The sequence below is a fragment of the Delphinus delphis genome, chromosome 11 (assembly GCF_949987515.2).
Source record: "Delphinus delphis chromosome 11, mDelDel1.2, whole genome shotgun sequence".
Taxonomy (NCBI): Eukaryota; Metazoa; Chordata; class Mammalia; order Artiodactyla; family Delphinidae; genus Delphinus; species Delphinus delphis.
Window position 1 is genome coordinate 37961076 of NC_082693.1, and position 10709 is coordinate 37971784.

At 42.9% G+C, this 10709-nt stretch overlaps 1 protein-coding gene across 2 annotated transcripts in view; it reads right to left on the bottom strand.

Moving 5' to 3' along the window:
- Positions 1 to 1884, bottom strand: part of RPAP3 (RNA polymerase II associated protein 3) — a 41153-nt gene extending 39269 nt beyond the window's left edge. Inside the window, exon 1 of one of the 2 annotated variants that reach the window (XM_060024640.1) lies at positions 1841 to 1884. The gene's annotated coding sequence lies outside the window, so the exon portion shown is untranslated. The remainder of the gene's footprint in view (positions 1 to 1840) is intronic. The other variant, XM_060024641.1, reaches the window with a different exon arrangement.
- Between the last annotated feature and the right edge of the window lie 8825 nt (positions 1885 to 10709).

The window sequence follows — 10709 nt, forward strand, 5'->3', positions numbered from 1 at the left end:
CGGGACAGATCAGGAAATGCCAGGCCATGAGATCTGACCTACAGTCTGAAAGCTGTGGGAAACATTAAGGTGGTAAAATAAAAGGGACATGATGACTCATTAGATTGAGGAGTTGGTGAGCAGAGAAGGACTCAAAGGCTTAGATTTCTGGTTTGGGAGCCTGGTAAGATTAGTGGTACCACTCTGAGTCAGGAATCACAATTTTAAAAGGAAAAGAGGTTTCAGGATTGCAGAACATGTGTAAAGACAGATTTTTTTCAGTTTGGGATAAGGTGACTGAGTTCTTATGGGACATCAGGACATAGCCAGTATGTAGTTACAGAGGGCTAGAAATATAAATTTGGGTGTCACTAGCATAAAGGTAGAAGCTACAATCATGAGATTTGGATATGTTTAATTACTGTGACAATGGGGGGGGGGCGCTGGGGGAAGCCTGAAGAACACATATCTAGGGAACAAACCAAGGAAGAAATGCCAACACAGTAAAAATCAGGCAGTGGCATCTAGAGAGCTGGGAGGAAAACTTGGAGTACTGTCACGGAAGAGAAGTTTTAGTTCAAGAATACGGAAAGTTAGCAGTGTCAAAGGCCACAGAAGTCACATGGAGGAAATAAAGTGCATTATATTTAGTCATATAAAGATTTAGTTTTAATGGGATTTTTTTTAAGGAGAGAAATAAAATGAGCTGAGTAAATGAGATTATATGGGGATTAGCATAATTTTGCCTTTCATAACCTAAAATTGCCCACGAGTATAGGGGAGAATTGAGGAGCAAGGTAAAAGAAAATATAGGAAAGGGGATGCGTGATGCGGCAAGGTCCCCAAAAAGGTGGGAGGGAATTCAAAGCTTAAGTGTGTATGGGGTGGACAGGGGGGTGAGGGTTGGTTAGGATGGGAGAGACAGAAGAGATTAGAAAAGGGATTCGTTTAGGAGGAGGAACAGATGTTTGCAACCGCATATAGGTCTTCTGACCCCCCGGCCTTGCGTCAGAAAGTAAACTAAACTTAAGCTTCTTTCAGGCAGTGCCCATGTTTGATCACATACGTATATCTCATTAAAAAACAAAGCTAGTACAATGTTTTGCCGAAGGACTCAAAAATGTGAATAAGGGCTTCCTTGGTGGCGCAGTGGTTGAGGGTCCACCCGCCGATGCAGGGGACGCGGGTTCGTGCCCCGGTCCGGGAGGATCCCGCATGCCGCGGAATGGCTGGGCCCGTGAGCCATGGCCGCTGGGCCTGCGCGTCCGGAGCCTGTGCTCCGCAACGGGAGAGACCACAATAGTGAGAGGCCCGCGTATTGCAAAAAAAAAAAAAAAAAAAAGTGAATAAAAGCGCAGCAAGCCACTGAGATACGTTGGGGGGTGGGGGGGAGAAGAAACCTTTTCCATTTCACCTATCACCTCTGCTCCCACGGAACCTGCGTCCAGGCAGGCAACCAGAAACTTCCACCGCCTGGGGTATCAATTTCATACCCAATATCCGGGCGAGCATTGCACACCCACGCCAAAAGGCGGCGGGCCCCACCGAGGTACCCTAGGGAGGGTGGATCTAAGGTCCTGACCAACGCAAATCGCCCAATAATCCAGGCAGCCGGGGTGGAGAGACCGACAGCAAGGCTGTCCGTCCAGGCCCGGGCTGCTCGGGGCGAGCCCCTCCCGGAACGAGCTCGCCGGTGCGCCTCTACCCTAGACACCGCCGCGCCGCCCCAACGCCGGGCCCTGCCGTCCGCCCTTGCCCTCTCGGCCTCACCCGGGACCCACGGCTGCACCCCTCCTCCCGCAGGGCGACCCCAAAAGCCTCCTCGCTGCTGCAGCCGGTGATAACCGCAAAGCCGGCTCACCTTAACGTGCTGTTACCGTCCCCACTGCCGCAGCTTCCCGCCCGCAATGACTCACGCCGGGCCCCGCCTTCCTGGGCTTTCCCACAAGTCCCCGCGTGCCCTCGCCCCGCCCCCTGGAGCCGGGTCGGAGCGTGCGCAGAAGGTCAGATACACTGTGCCCTCTTCGGGGTAGAACCAGCCTAGAGCGTTGACAGGTGTGTTAAAGCAAAATCTCCTGTTTTGCCTGCTTCCGGTATGACCAAACTTCACACTAGGTAATCCAAAAACTGCAGGATCATCCTGACTTGTTCTGATTCCCCAAATAATAACGCCTTGAATAATTCCTTGGATTCCCCTCAGTTTTTTTTTTTTTTTGCGGTACGCAGGCATCTCACTGCTGTGGCCTCTCCCGTTGCGGAGCACAGGCTCCGGACGCGCAAGCTCAGCGGCCATGGCTCACGGGCCCAGCCGCTCCGCGGCATGTGGGATCTTCCCGGACCGGGGCACGAACCCGTGTCCCCTGCATCGGCAGGCGGACTCTCAACCACTGCGCCACCAGGGAAGCCCTCCCCTCAGTTTTAATATTTGCCTTGCTGTGTGTAATGGTATTTTACAACCTTTGTATGATAATCATGTGAGAAAGTTACTGTTTGTCTACCATAAACAGGCTATGTAAACTAGTAACTCTAGCAATTTTTGTAGTAGTTTTTTTTTCTTTAAGTTCTTGTATTCGGCAAACCAGTTTCTCAGTCTGCCTACCTTGCACCTTTGCAAGTAAACTCTTTCCTTTTCTAAATATCTATTTCTGAGTCTTTCTTGGATGTGTGTCGGTATTAAGGTCTGTCTTTAGATTTCCCTGGCCACAAAGAAAAAAAGAATATGAAGCTTTTAATATTTTGTGCTTCTGCTTCCTGTACGAGTGAACTTTCTCTCATTTTTCATGGCAACTCTAAAACTGTAAAACAAAAGTAATTTTAAAAGCCCACAAAAACAAACAGAAACAAACAAACCTTTCCATTTGAAATAGCTCTGTGATCTTAAACATTAGACCAAAAATTCAGATTAGTGGCTCTCAAGCTTGACTGAACTTTGGAATCACCTTGGGAGTGTGGGGAAAAGAAATACTGATTTCTAGGACCTCTCCCCAGAGACTGTGATTTAATTAGCACAGCCTGGGCATCCTGATTTTTTTAAAAGCACAAGATATAGCCATGCAGTTGAGGCTGGGACCCACTAATCCAGGTAAGGATCAGTGAAAAACCACCCTGGGGACCTTCCTTACAAAGTCATCAGCACATCTTTCCCACTGTATAATTATTTGGTATCTTTGTATTTTAAACTCATAGTAGTCAAATCATTAACTGTCACCAAAATATTTACTAAGGGAATGATTCTTTTGTCTTTTGTGTTGGCGGACAGAAAACTGACTTTTAAGGGATTTTTTTGTGTGTGTTTTAAAATTAATCTAATAATAAATAATTTTAAAACAGATTTATAGATGTTCTTAACAAAAGCAACTCTGTTGGGGTTTTTATGGGTTTTGTTTTGTTTTGTTTTGTTTTGTTTTTACCACACCGCAGGGCCTGCTGGATCTTAGTTCCCCGACTGGGGGTGGAACCTGTGCTTCCTGCAGTGGAAGTGCAGAGTCTTAACCACTGGACCACCAGGGAAGTCCCAAAGCAAGTCTATCTTTAAAAATTAATTCTGTCAGAGTCAACTGAGATGAGAGAGAAGGGGGCCAGCTGGCTGTTCTAGTAATACCTCATAGACCCTCTCACATCTTTCTGTCTCTCTCTCTCTCTCTCTCTCTCTCTCTCTCTCTTCACATAATAATCAGTTGTTGCTTGGTGAGTACAAAATCAAAGTGAGAGGAGTTAGTCAGATGGTCTTGATGGCCACCATCACCTAATCCTGAGGCTCCCACTGTCCTACAAAAAACTATGCCTGTAATGGCAGCCTTCCCTCTGCAAGGGAGGTTGAGGGTTTTTTATTATTGGCAGTCATGTGCTCATCTAAAAACAAGAATTCAGTAAATAAGGAAGGAGGGGAAGGGAGCAGATACTGAGGGGCAACCAGTAACCTCTATCAAAGGCCTTAATTATTTGTCAAAAGAATAGTGAATGAATGAGTTGATACTGCTAGAAATCCAGGCTCACTATAACCTGAGGAAGAAGGTTGAATTCTGCAATGCTGATTCTTCCACTTACTGAAAATGTAATCTGAATGTAATCTGTACACTGAGGCTTAATGTAAATTAAAATTAAAATGGAGAAGATAAAAATACCTACTGGAGTAAGAAAATGTATGTAGATGGCCTACTTAGCACAGCTTGGGACATGGTAGGAGCTCAACAAATGTTATTTCCTGTCTCTCCCTCCTGTAAAGCTAAGGTCCAGACCCGGGGATTTAATAACTCTCTCCTACATCTCTCCCTGTCTCCCACTTGACTGTCTGGAAGACCTCTGAAGATGTCTCTAAGAAGCACAAGTACTGGGCACCGGGAGATAAAGGTTAAGGTTGATAGCAGGGAAGGTAAACTGCCTCTCCTAATGCAAAATGAAATCTGTATAATAAGGAAGACAAGTAAGAATTGTAATAAGACATAAGCATGTTATTTTACATTCCTCATCTCACAGCAATGGTAATATTATCCCCATTTTACTGGTAAGGACGCTGACCTGAATAATTATGAAATTTGCCCGTACAGCCAGCAAATGACAGAGCCTGGTGAGGTACCTGGGCAGTCTGTCTTCAGAGCTGGCACCTGTGACTGCCCGTTCTACTACGCCCTGTCTGGCTCATTTGACTGTGACCTCCCTTGAGGAAGGGTAAGAGTGGCCCTATTTCTTAAATCTGCACTCTGTGACTTACCTGAGGCACTACTCCATACCTGTCATTTTCCTAGCATCTGTGGCCTAAATAATCTGTTTACAGGTTATCCTTGTATCTCTCTGGCACTCCTCCTCCCTCAGTTTGGTCAACCTCTGCAACCACAGAAGCTGCATCCAGAGGTGTCCTTATGTTCCCTGTGTACGTGGTCAAGGGGGCTGGTTACCAAGGCTAGGGACCACCAGTCTCCATGTATCCCCTCAGAGTCTATGTGCAATGCTCCTTCCGTTCTTTTTTTTTTTTTAAAGACTTTATTTTCTGAGAGCAGTTTGGGTTTACAATAAAATTAAGATAAGGGTACAGAGATCTCCCATACACCCCCTACCCCAAGATATACATAGCCTTCCCCCTTTATCAACATCACTTGCCAGAATGGTACATTTTTTACCAGGTATGAACCTACATTGACACATCATAGTCACCCAGAATCCATAATTTAACTAAGGGTTCACTCTTGGTGTTGTACAGTGGGTTTGGACAAATGACTAATGGCTATATATCTATCATTATAATACCGTACAGAGTATTTTCACTGCCCTAAAAATCCTCTGTGCTCTGCATATTCATCTCTCCCCCTCCACGCTCACCCCCAGCAGCCATTGATTAGTTTTACTGTCTCCATAGATTTGCCCTTTCCACAATGTCAAATAGTTGAAATTATACGGTATGGAACCTTCTCAGTTTGGCTTTTTTCACTTCGTAATATGAGCTTCAGATTCCTCCATGTCTTTACATGGCTTGATAGCCCATTTCTTTTTAGCTGTGAATTATATTCCATTGTTCGACGTACCACAGTTTATCCATGCACCTGCCGAAGGACACCTTGGTTGCTTCCAAGTTTGAGCCATGATGAATGAAACTGCTAAAAACATCCATTTGTCGAGTTTTGTGTGGACAGAAGTTTTCAGTTCCTTTGGGGGTGTAATTATGAAGGAGTGTAATTATGAAGGAGTGCAATTGCTGGATTATATGGTAAGAATATGCTTAGTTTTGTTACAAAATCAAACTGTCTTCCAGAGTGGCTATACCGGTTTGCTTTTCCACCCTTGATGTCTGAGAGATTCTATTGCTCCATATCCTTACCAGCATTTGGTGTTGTCAGTGTTCCAGATTTTGGCCATTCTAACAAGTGTGTAATGGTGTCTTGTTTTAATTTGCACTTCCCTGATGACATATGAGGTGGAGCATCTTTTCATATGCTTATTTGCCATGTGTAGATCTTCTTTGGTCTATTGATGGTTGATGTCTGTTAAGGTCCCATTCTTTAATTGGTTGTTTACATTTTGTAGTTTCAAGCATCCTTTTTATATTTTGGATAACGGTCTTTATCAAATATTTTCTCCCCATTTGTGGCTTGTCTGCTAATTCCCTTGATATTGTCTTTCCCAGAGCAGAATTTTTTTTTTTACTTGAAGTATGGTTAATTTACAATGTTTCAGGTGTACGGCAAACTGATTCAGTTATATATATAATTGGGAGCAGTACTTGTTGGCATTAATGGTTTGGTTTTTCTGGAAGGAGCTCATAATAGAGGACTCCCTTCCAATTCCACCATATACACAGCATCACCTTCTTTGGATGAAGATTGGCCTTTGGTGTGGTTGGTGATGGTTCATTTCACTTGCCCCACGATCTCTTCCATTACACATTATTGTACAGTATCCACTTTTCATCACCCATCACAATTTGTTTTAAAACTGGAACGTTTTCGTTATGTTTAAGTAGAGAATCGCATGCGGAAATATGGTCAAGAAGATTTTTTTCGCTTAACTTACGTGGAACCCAAACATCAAAGCTATGAATATAACCAAGCTGGTGCAAATGATTTTCAACACTTGATTTGGGTATTTTGAGTATGTCGACTATCTCCCATGTGGTATAGCCACGTTGATTGTTCTCAATTAATGTCTCAATTTGATCGCTATCAACGTCAACTGGTCTACCCGACGGTGGAGCACCATACAGCGAGAAATCTCCAGCATGAAACTTTGCAAACCACTTTCAACACGTTCAATCAGTCACAGCACCTTCTCCATACGCTGCACAAATCTTTTGTGCATTTCAGTTGCGTTTTTACCTTTCTTGAAATAATAAAGCATAATATGCTGAAAATGTTGCTGTTTTTCTTCCAACTTCAGTATTAAAATGGCTACACAAAAATTCACCAATTTTGATAAGTTTTTTTTTAATGCATGCTGATATGCTGTCACAATACAATCTAACAAAATTGTTTCGAATGAAGTTAAAGACAAGCACTACTAGAGCCATCATACAGAAAAAAATCAAACAGACTCTGGCCAACCCAGTAGTTCCCTGTGCTATACAATAGGTTCTTGTTTATCTGTTTTATATATAGTGGTGCGTATCTGTTAAACCCAAACTCCTAATTTATCCCTCCCCACTCTTCGCCCTTTGGTAACCATAAGTTGTTTTCTATGTCTGTGAGTCTATTTCTGTTTTGTAAGTACGTTCATTTGTATCATTTTTTTAGATTTCACATTTAAGTGATATCATATGATATTTGTCTTTCTCTGTCTGACTTACTTCACTTAGTATGATAATCTCTAGGTCCATCCATGTTGCAAATGACATTATTTCGTTCCTTTTTATGGCTAAATGATATTCCATTGTGCGTGTGTGTGTGTGTGTGTGTGTGTGTGTGTGTGTATCACATCTTCTTTACCCATTCATCTGTTGATGGACATTTAGGTTGCTTCCATGGCTTGGCTATTGTAAATAGTGCTGCTGTGAACATTGGGGTACATCTTTTCAAATTAGAGTCTCTGTCTTTTCCGGATATATGCCCAGGAGTAGGATTGCTGGATCATATGGTAACTCTGTTTTTAGTTATTTAAGTAACCTCTGTACTGTTTTCCATAGTGGCTATACCAATTTGCATTCCCACCAACAGTGTAGGAGGCTTCCCTACTGTCTGTTTAGGTCTTCTACACATTTTCTGATTCTGTTGTTTGTTTGTTTTATATTGAGCTGTATAAGCTGTTTGTATATTTTGGAAATTAATCCCTCATTGCTTGCATCATTTGCAAATATTTTCTCCCATTCTGTGTGTTGTCTTTTTGTTTTGATTATGGTTTCCTTTGCTGTGCAAAAGCTTTTAAGTTTAATTAGGTCCCATTTGTTTATTTTTGCTTTTGTTTCCATTACTCTAGGAGATGGATTCAAAAAACTATTCCTGCAATTTATGTCAGAGAGTGTTCTGCCTATGTTTTCCTGTAGGAGTTTTTTGGGGTTTTTTTGTTTGTTTGTTCTGTTTTTGTTTTTGTTTTGCGGTACGCAGGCCTCTCACTGCTGTGGCCTCTCCCGTTGTGGAGCACAGGCTCCGGACGCGCAGGCTCAGCGGCCATGGCTCACGGGCCTAGCCACTCCACGGCATGTGGGATCCTCCCGGACCGGGGCATGAACCCGTGTCCCCTGCATCGGCAGGCAGACTCCCAACCACTGCGCCACCAGGGAAGCCCCCTCTAGGAGTTTTATAGTATCCGGTCTTACATTTAGGTCTTTAATCCATTTTGAGTTTATTTTTGTGTATGCTGTTATAGAATGTTCTAATTTCATTCTTTTACACGTAGCTGTCCAGTTTTCCCGGCACCACTTATTGAAGAGACTGTCCTTTCTCCACTGTATATTCTTGCCTCCTTTGTCATAGATTAATTGACCATAAGTGCATGCGTTTATTTCTGGGCTTTCTATCCTTTGCCATTGATCTGCGTGTCTGTTTTTGTACCAGTACCATACTGGGTTATTTTCTGTGTGTTTTTTTTTTTTTTTTTTGGCTGCACCACACATCATGCAGGATCTTAGTTTCCTGACCAGGGATCAAACCCATGCCCCCTGCAATAGAAGCACGGAGTCTTAACCTCTGGACTGCCAGGGAAGTCCTGAGTACCATACTGTTTTGATTACTATACCTTGTAGTATAGTATGAAGTCAGGAAGCATGTTTCCTCTAGCTCAATTCTTCTTTCTCCAGATTGTTTTGACTATTTGGGATCATCTGTGTTTCCATACAGATTTTAAAATTGTTTGTTCCAGTTCTGTGAAAATTGCCGTTGGTAATTTGATAGGGATTTCATTGTATCTGTAGATTTCCTTGGGTAGTATGGTCATTTTCACAGCAGTGATTCTTCCAATCCAAGAACACGGCATATCTTTCCATCTGTTTGTGTCATCTTCAGTTTCTTTCATCAGCGTCTTATAGTTTTCAGCGTACAAGTCTTTTGCCTCCTTAGGTTGGTTTATTCCTAGGTATTTTATTCTTTTTGATGTGATTGTAAATGAGGTTGTTTCCTTAATTTCTCTTTCTGATAGTTGTGTTAGTGTACAGAAATGCAAGAGATTTCTGTGTTATAATTTTATAACCTGCAACTTTACCAAATTCATTGATGAGCTCTAGTAGTTTTCTGGTGACATCTTCAGGATTTTCTAAATATAGTATCATGTCATCTGCAAACAGTGACAGTTTTACTTCTTCCTTTCCAATTTGGATTCCTTTTATTTCTTTTTCTTCTCTGATTGCTGTGGCTAGGACTTCCAAAACTTTGTTAAATAAAAGTGGCGAGAGTGGGCATCCTTGACTTTTTCCTGATCTTAGAGGGAATGCTTTTAGTTTTTCACCACTGAGTATGATGTTAGCTGTGGGTTTGTCATAGATGGCCTTTATTATGTTGAGATACGTTCCCTCTATGCCCACTTTCTGGAGAGTTTTGATCATAAATGGATATTGAATTTTATCAAAAGCTTTCTCTGCATCTACTGAGATGATCATATGGTTTTTATTCTAGCAGAAGTTTTTAGTGTTAATGAAGTATAGGTTATCAATTTTTTCTTTCACGGATTTTGCCTTTGATGTTGTACCTAAAAAAGCATTACCAGGGACTTCCCTGGTGGCACAGTGGTTAAGAATCCACCTGCCAATGCAGGGGACACAGGTTTGATCCCTGGTCCGGGAAGATCCCACAGGTCGCGGAGCATCTAAGCCTGTGTGCCACAACTGCTGAGCCTGCACTCTAGAGCCTGTGAGCAACAAATACTGAGCCCACGCACTGCAACTGCAGAAGCCCTTGTGCTCTAGGGCCCACGTGCCGCAGCTACTGAGCCCGTGTGCTGCAAGTGCTGAAGCCTGCGTGCCTAAAGCCCGTGCTCCGTAACAAGAGAAGCCACGGTGAGAAGCCCGTGCACCACAATAAAGAGTAGCCCCCGCTCGCCGCAGCTAGAAAAAGCCCATGCGCAGCAACAAAGACCCAACGCAGCCAAAAAATAAATATTTTTAAAAATAAAAAATAGGGCTTCCCTGGTGGCGCAGTGGTTGAGAGTCCGCCTGCTGATGCAAGGGACACGGGTTCATGCCCCGGTCCGAGAAGATCCCACATGCCGCGGAGCGGCTGGGCCCATGAGCCATGGCCGCTGAGCCTGCGTGTCCGGAGACTGTGCTCTGCGGCAGCAGAGGCCACAACAGTGAGAGGCCCGTGTGCCCCAAAAAAAATAAAAATAAAAAATATACAAAAAAGCATTACCAGACCCCAAGTCATGTAGGTTTTTTTCTTATGTTATCTTCTAGGAGTTTTATAGTTTTGTGTTTTCCATTTAGGTCTATGATCCATTTTAAGTTAATTTTAGTGAAGGATATAAGGTCTATATTTAGATTTTTTTGCATGTGAATGTCCAGTCGGTCTAACATCACTGACAGGTTGAAAAGGTTGAAAAATTGAAAAGATTACCTTAACTCCGTTGCACTGCCTTGGCTCCTTTGTCAAAGATTGTTGACTATATTTAGGGGTGTCTATTTCTGGGCTCACTATTCTATTCCATTGATCTACTTGTCTGTTCTTTCACCAACACCACACTGTCCTGATAACATAGCTTTATAGTAAGTCTTAAAGTTGGGTAATATAGTCCTCCTTTATTCTTCTTCAATATTTTATTGGCTCTTCTAGGTCTTTTGCCATGGCATATACACTTTAGAATTAGCGTGTTGATATCCA